Here is a 9015-nt window from a genome sequence, read left to right on the forward strand (position 1 = left end):
CAATCAACTCACCTGTGTCGAAGCACGGTAAAAAATCATCCACAGTCAATTAAAACGATATTATCACCATCATTGTCAAGAAAAACAATTTAAAACTTGTCACAATCATCAATTTAACACCACTTCCACGATTTATTTTTAAAAACTTCAAAAATGTCAGACGAAACTCGTTCTAGAATTTGAATTTAAAAACAAAATCGTCAACAAGTTTTAATTGATAAAAAAGGTTGTGCTCGTATTTTTTTGTTTAAACGACGCGTACGCATGTCTTGTGTAGCTAAACGATACTGAGGTATTTGCCGTTTTGCGTTGAGCTTAGGGATGGCACTTTAAGTTTGAAATGCGTATGAGCATCTATACGTACTTACTTCAAAATTTATAAAGCTGAAGACTTTGTTTGCTTGAACGCGCTAATCTCAGGAACTACTGGTCCGATTTGTAAAGTATTTTTGGTGTTGGATAGCCCATTTATCGAGGAAGGGCTTAGGCTATACATTATAATGCTGCTTTTACACTATGCGGAAATTAGCCGAGTCAAGTAAAAAAAACAGAGGAGTGGGGATGAAATTCATTCATACTTAATTCATCCCCACTCCATTGTTTTTTTGCCTTGACTTGGCTAATTTCCGCGCAGTGTAAACGCAGCATAACATCACTCTACAGCCGATAGGGGCGGAGTAGTAAAGAAAATGTTGCAAAAATGGGAAATAGATATTATTCAAACTATGTTAATTTTTGATAATTCTTTACCAGGGAAAGATACCAAAGATACTGTCATAGGATCTGCAATCTGGAATCTTAAAAATTCGTAAAATACATTTTTATATTCTGCAAATATGCATAATACATACATACATTATATTAGAGCTTTTACCATGTCCAAATATTAGTTTAACCCTATCACTGCAGCACTGCTTCGGGACAATAAATGGGCCAGTGCTGAAAGAAAACAGCACTGTCTGTGGTTCTTACAGAGTAAGTAGAATGTCCACTCCCGCTCTTCCCATGGATGTTGTACGGCGACTGATGTACAAATATGCGAACATCAGGCCTCCCCAACCCGTCTGGCCAGCGTGGGGAGTGTAGGACAAATCCTCCATTTGCCTCTGGTGAATTAGAGAGGGTCGTGCTCTTAGCCTCTTAATGACCCGATGATGAGTTTGTACCTTTCCTTAAGTAAAAGCAAGAGAGAACGAAGATAAGAATACCAACCTAGCTCAAAATAATAACTTTATGCCTTTAGTTTAAGCTTTAAAATCGTTGGAGGAAAACCCACTATCAGAACTTGTGTTTCTTTANCTGAAACGAAACGAACGATGTCCATTTTTAAATAATACTTCGATCATAGAATTATAATCATACTACAACGCACGCCAGCGTCCTGACGGGCGCGCGCGTGACACTCGACTGATATAATACCCGCCGGCGGGGCACTTCGCTGTAGGTAATTATCGGATGTACCGCGCGGAGTGAGCCAGGCCTGCTAGTACCCAATAAATATAAAAAAAACATGAGCATTATTTATACTTGGTATGAATGAATTGTCATAGTTAGAAGTCAATAACCATTAAAATCATATGCAAAATGCTAATGATACTCAAATCATATTACGCATTAATTAAAATTGGTTCTAAGGTCAGTTTTAAAAGTGGGCGTATGACCACATTGATCAAATCTAGTTCCTTGTTATGACAACGTTTTAATTACTGCGGCAAGGTGTGACACGATTACTTAAACAAACGTGACACAAACTATTGGGCTTAATTTACTAAACTAAACGGTAAACAAAAGAAGTGTAGGTACTAAGTTAAATAGATGACAGATACTCTTCACAGCACTCTACATAAAACTGTTACTGTGAACAAATGAAAAAAAATCAGAATCTGCACAATTAAGGCGGTTTTATCGCTAGGAAATAACTCCAGAAAACCCAGGGAGTTGCGATACCCCATTGTAACAAAAAAACTAATTAGATTACTAATAAAAACCTGCCCGAACGGACGACACGCCGCGAGAAGCCAGTCTGCTTGTGACCACGGCTGCAGCATAGCAGCCCGAAACGTCAAGCCGTGAGTACATAAGTTACTCATATAAAAAATAACATATTGAGACCCGTGTTTCTCTATTTATTAATTGAAATGAAACGCGAGCTATTACAATAATTGGAGTCATAATTCGAATTATGATTTCGTGTGCCTTACCTTACCACTACTCTTCAATCGAAAAAAATTGTCATTGTTAGCAGAAACTTTGGTCTTGTTGAAGAAAATTTTACAGATTGTAAGTGTGATAATAAGGGGAAAGTCCAGTACCTACCTTATCTTTGATTTCATTGTGATTAATCAATTATTCGTGCGATCTGCGTAGACGCGATTTTGGACTCTACATGTGTGAGATTGACTGAGCTATTCCATTAAAAACATTGTTACACGTTTATAATACGAGTGACTTTGAAAAGATATGCGTAAAACTGAGTAGATAGGTATGTTGACTATAAAAAACAATTTAAACAATGTGGTGAATATGAATATACAAATGTGTCAGCCTGCGTTTAACGTCATTGCCAATGTGAGTGGCGTGTACGTTTGTTTTGAATGTGCTTATTACGTATTGTTTGCATAAAATATACTTGATATAAGCCTATGTGTTAGGTTTATATTCTGTTAATTTGTATGTACAAATAAAATTACAATGCATAAATGTTTACTTATTAATGCATGACTTCAACTATGTTAGTAATGCGAGTATTTCTTCACTGTAGTCTAATATTTTATTAGAAGTGTCAATTTTATACAAAATTAGAAGTTCTAAAACAAAAAGATTTCTAGTTACACGTAGTTCAGTTTTCACAAGAGCCTTTGCAAAGTTGAAAGTTCTTCAAATTGTTATTGGACAAACCCATCTAATGTAGATTAAGGGGAAAAGGGCAAGGGAAATCATAGGTCATCCGGTGATACGCAAATGTTAATTTTCATCAACATCATCATCATTTCAGCCACGGGACGCCCACTGAACAAAGGCTTCAATGATAGAGGCAAAAGCAAATGTTATGAGATAATAGTCGATTGCCTTTTTCCTGATATTCCACTAATTATTTACGTAATTTGACATGACAACAAAACTAACTTCCTTAAACATTGACTCATCCTTACGCCATTGCACCAACAATCATGTGTAGGTACTTATGTACATAATTATTCATTAACCATTCATACAGCTTGTTACTCAACACATCAAATAATGAATGAAACTGGTACAAATCGTTTCCAAACTTCGGCCTCGATGGTAATTAACAGAACCTGTGCCATTCGCATAATTTGTTATGCAAATATTGAGGTTTTGTTTGGAGTTAGATGTTTTGCCAAAAGAAGCTGTGTTTTGTGGGATGGACTAAAGTAAAGTAATGTACCTACCTAATGGAGGATAAGACATACAAGTAATTTATTCGTCAGCATTATTAGGCTGTTAAATAATTTGACTCTACCAACAAGACAGTATCTAGGTAGATAAACATGAGATGAAGAAGTGATATAGAGTCAGATACTTGTACTATGATTTGAGCTAGGTAAGTTTAATTAGGCCTTAATCATACAGCTACAAATCATCTAAATAATCTATCGTCTATCGTTCTGGAAGTCAAAGAGCGAGACTTTAAAGTTCTATAATGATAGTGATGATGAAGCTGATATTTTATGGTGTCACATAACCACTAATGGAGGCAAGACTCGAAACAACACTGGAATTTTTAGGTTCCAAGAAAATACCTACCTGACAGACAGACAGAGACTGACTACCTGTCAGACGGGGACAAGTTAAAAGTGTTAATATTCGGAACAATTAAAAGAGACTAAACAAAATAATGACAGATGACTAACGATGTTTTTCAAATATCTAATAATATTGATTGGATATTAAGTAAAAAATACTAATATTTCTAAACTCGACTTGGGCAATATTTGATCATAATTCTTAATTTTGTCGTTTTACTGAGTGAAAGGGGCTGTTACATAATTAGAGGTAAATAGGCGCTAACGAAGAAAAGTTAAGGTAGGGCAGTCAAAACAAAGTTTTTGAGTCTTATTAAGCACTTTCCAAAAGGCTTCCAAATAATTCAACACAAGCTTACATGCCCTCTCCAAAATAGATACGCCTCTGAACTTTTCCATGATTATCTGACTGCTACCAGCCATCATGGTCATTTCTTCGCTCACCTTCATGGAGTTGGCACTCACTGCGTTTGCCAAGATGTGGTCTCCAATTAAAAACTCATCGGTTTCATCGACTCATTACCTGATTGTGGGATAAAAATATGCAATTAAATTATGTAGATAATACATAATTAGGCATCCTATTACGACATATTACCCATTTAACACCAGGAAAACTTGAGCAATATAGTTTGTAGCTTTAGATGCGCCAAGATGTCATTAAATCTCAATTAATATCGATTAATTTAGTAATTATTTTGCCATTATAGCCCGAGGCGTACGTGACCAAATGCACGGTGCAGGCCTATGAAAACAATCAATTTGTTTCATAGAAATAGCAATTTAATAGCAATTAGAGATGGTTGTTGACTAACAAACTATTTTGATTGGATTCCGATCGGACTGTACTACTTTAAATGAGTGTGACGCACGAGTTGATTATTCTATTGATAGATATTGTCTTAAAACAGTGATGGTCATTAAGTCATATCGTAGATGAAAATCCAGTGGAATTTGACAGTCCTGGTACTCCTGGTATCAGATGGCAACTGGCTTGGCTTGGTTGGTCCGAATGGGCAAATCTTAATTTTCTTATGACCATCATCATCTTTTTAACCGGCTAATCTGGTTGATCCAAATCTGCAATGCCCTAAACTGGAGCCACCAGAGTGATAACTTGGTTGCCTTTATTAAATTAACCATAACATCCGGTTTGGATCTATTCTAGCTAGACCACAACCACGGACTGATAAGGTAATCGAAAAGATATCATGTTAATAGGATGTTATCTGGTGGTCGGAGTCAGCAGTCTTCAAAATGGCACTGTCTTCTTGACGTCATGACAGTTTTTAGACATCATTTGCAAATAAATTCACAAATGTCACAAAAACACGAAGGAAACTAAATACAGATTTTAAGATTAGATAAAATAATTGGATACAAAAGTACAAAAAACAACACATTATAAAGAAGATATGATAATTGTAAATGTTTGTAGAATTATAATAGGTGTGATACGTGCGACCATTGATTCTGTTCGTGATAACGTATTACTGTTTATAATAACACTGATAGCATTTGATGACAAACAACATTTAAAAATTACGCGAAATGATAAAACTGCGTATCCTGATCGCGCATGCGTGGACTTTGGAATGTGTGGACTGTAACCGTAGACCTCGAACTGTAAGAGAATTTTGATCGACCTTTAAACATTATAGCCAGATTTACAAGCATAGATACGGGACNTAATATTTTAAACTATTATGTTGCATTTTTTACTATAAAATTATCACTTCACGGGATTTATTGCAACAATATATATTTTAACGGTAAATAATATTTACCCTCCCGACGTTTCGGCTCGGTTGCACGAGTCATGGTCAGACCAACAACCAACTATCTAACTTTCTTAATTTAAGATTTATGAATTTTTGAAATAGTTTTTTTGCTCTGGTGTAAAATCGGACTTTTTGAGATACGACAAAATCGCTTTCTGCCGTCGATATGTTGATTGGATTTACATTAAGCAATGCTGTGTACCTACCTGACAACTGCTGAAACACAGTAACGCTGTCAACATTATTGTTATGGCGACAGACTTAGGAAGATAAAGGGGACTTAGGAAGAGAAGAAGGAGGGATATTTGGTTTATGTTCATTAAAGCTTATTTATAACTAGCTTTCCGCCCGCGGCTTCGCCCGCGTGGAATTTTGTCTGTCACAGAAAAACTTTATCGCGCGCGTCCCTGTTTCAAAAACCGGGATAAAAACTATCCTATGTTCTTTCCCGGGACTCAAACTATCTCTATGCCAAATTTCATCAAAATCGGTTGCGAGGTTTAAGCGGGAAAGCGTAACAGACAGACAGACAGACAGACAGACAGAGTTACTTTCGCATTTATAATATTAGTTGGGATAACAATATGTTTCGGCATTGGAGGTAGGAAGCCATAGTTTCTCTGTAGTTGAAGTTTCCTTCTACCTTGAGCCTGATCACAGTTTCCACCAGGTGTGATAAAGGGCAAAAGCTTCCTTGCTGAGAATAAAAACATGTTCTGTTCAGTTATTGTCTCTAAATCTGTTCTACATAATGTAAACTTAGAATATTGCCCATATTAATATCAGAACTTGTGTTTCTTTAATGAAAAGACCGATAGTTAGCGAGATAAGCATTTATTATTCGGGTTCTTACACAGACACATCTTGATCGTACATAGCCGGAAGAGGGAAGAGCGTTCTACCGGAAACAGTTAATTTTTTAATATTTTATACACTTCCAAAGATAATATAATCCTAACACTCCCTCTCAATTACAAGTTAGGCTTTAACTTTTAATTGCAAAACAAAATAATTTTTATCTACTAACAAAAACTTCTAATAACAATATTCCACTTATGTTTTAGTATGGCAACATTAAAAAAGAATTTGACATTTCAGAAACTGACATTAATGACAACTAGTGACACATGCAACTCACTTCACACTGTTCTATTGATGTAAACAAAACTTTAAATGAAATCACTACAAAACTAATAACTTCTCACGAAAATAACTGAACTTGATATTACACAGTGATTTAGTCAAAATATTTTCGTTTGTACTTACATATTTGACACTTACAATATTATTACAAAAAACCGCTGGGAAGGGGTATCTTTGTTCAACAATTACGTCGAAACTAATAGACGTAGACTAATAAATTTACATTCGTTTTGTAGAATAGCTCAAATACTAAAAATACAATGCAAATAAAACATACCTTAACGACCTGGTTTTTCTTGTGTTGGAAAATAACTGAAAAAGAAGTGAAAAAAGTAATGTATTTTTCTAATTAAATCCATTCTTACTCCCATAAAATGTATGAAACTTGTGTCTGTTTTCTTCTTTTACTAATAGATAATTTTATTGGCTATGGCATGATATAAAATATTTGCCTATTAATGTTAAGCTACCCACGCTTTCACTTGTTTTTTAAAGAAGAGGTGTGTTTCATTATACTGTGTTCTTGTAGTACCTCTATATCTGCGGCCTCTGCCTCGTCCTCGGCTTTTGCACTCGAAGGATTTATGCCCTTTTTTATGGCATGTATAGCATTTGATGACAAATGAAGATTGTGGTTCTGTGCTACTATATTCCCTCTTTATCTCATTGTCAAGCAATCTAGACTTTACGAAGTCGAGCCTTAGCTCTTGGTTTACCGTTTCCATTGCTGTTATTATTGCGTTGAATTCCTCTCCCAATCCAGTTAAGAGGTAGCTGATTTTTTCATTTTCTGCAATTTTCTCTCCTGACACTTCTAATTCTCTTATAAGATTGTCGAAATTGGCGAAATATTCTTCTAATTTTCCTGTATGTTTCAAAGTCAATAACTTTCTTCTTAGGCATATTTTTGATATGACCGTGTTTCGTTGGAATGTGTTTTTCAAAACTTCTAACATTTCTTTCGCGCTTGTGCTTTCTTTTATCAGGTTTAAGTGTTGGTCTGTCACGCTTTGGACGATGATACTTCTCGCTTTTGCATCCATGAGTTTCATCTTCTCATCACAGTCTACTATTTTCTTTATATCCAAAACTTCTGTTAGACCTTTTTCTGCGAGTATGCATTTTATCCTGAAAACCCAGTTGTCGTATGCCCCTGCACTCAATTGCGGTAGCGGCGTGTTACTACTTGACATCGCCATTTTTATATTTCACAAATCCGCTTTTTCCCGAATAATCTACAATTAAAACTTTCCCTAACTCTAACTAACGGGCGTCTGGGCCCATAACCTATCAGAACTTGTGTTTCTTTAATGAAAAGACCGATAGTTAGCGAGATAAGCATTTATTATTCGGGTTCTTACACAGACACATCTTGTTCGTACATAGCCGGAAGAGGGAAGAGCGTTCTACCGGAAACAGTTAACTTTTTAATATTTAATACACTTCCAAAGATAATATAATCCTAACAGTATTGAATTAAGCATTATATCACGTTCATGTTTCCAAAGATCACACTCCCACAAGATATGATGGGCAGACTGCTCATGACAGACATCATCAGTGGAACACTCGCAAAAAGGAGACGGAACTAGTTTGAATTCGTGAAGTTTATGTTTAAAGTTGCCATGTCCCGTGAGGAACTGCGACGAGCAATGGTCGATTTCTAACCATCGCCTAGTTAGACGTTCGTGTACATTCGGGAAGAATTTATATAAGTGACGTCCTTTGACTGACGTATCCCATCTTTTTTGCCATTCATTAAGTAGATTTACAAGCATAGATGTAATTAGCTTAGTTTAATTAAGAGACAATCCCACCTCTCGTTCCCACCGCTGCAGCGCTGCAACACTTGTGTAGTCAGAATCTACAGCTCGACCACCAACAAAAACCCAACCAGTGAAGGAGGAATATGTACGAGTATTAGTAATTTACACCAATAAAATTACTAGAGGAATCTTTCCAAATAATAACATTTCATTTACATTAGATGAAATATGGATGAATTACTTATCATGGAAGAAACACGGTGGTGGCTCTGAATATTTTAAGACAAGGTTATGTGATAAGATACGAGTATTACATAATACCACAGAAATGCACAACGTACTAGCTACAATACTCTGAAAACATTATCGTAGGTCAGGTGGCTGTGTCGAGGCGACAATAGCCCAACTCATAAAACTATTTTATTGTTGCAAGTAGTCTTTAAAAAGCAATTTTACACGTCACAGTATTAACCCTACAACTGCTTCGAGACAATAAATGGGCCAGTGCTGAGAAGGAGCATTGATGTCGGTGTCAGACTACCGGTTCGAGGGTCGGTA

At 35.9% G+C, this 9015-nt stretch overlaps 1 protein-coding gene across 1 annotated transcript in view; it reads right to left on the bottom strand.

The window, feature by feature from the left end:
* Positions 1 to 301, bottom strand: part of LOC114351653 (uncharacterized) — a 30707-nt gene extending 30406 nt beyond the window's left edge. Inside the window, exon 1 of the mRNA XM_028302936.1 lies at positions 13 to 301. The gene's annotated coding sequence lies outside the window, so the exon portion shown is untranslated. The remainder of the gene's footprint in view (positions 1 to 12) is intronic.
* Between the last annotated feature and the right edge of the window lie 8714 nt (positions 302 to 9015).

This window comes from Ostrinia furnacalis, unplaced genomic scaffold (assembly GCF_004193835.3).
Source record: "Ostrinia furnacalis isolate ACB-3 unplaced genomic scaffold, ASM419383v2 OfSCF0092, whole genome shotgun sequence".
NCBI classification, from domain to species: Eukaryota; Metazoa; Arthropoda; class Insecta; order Lepidoptera; family Crambidae; genus Ostrinia; species Ostrinia furnacalis.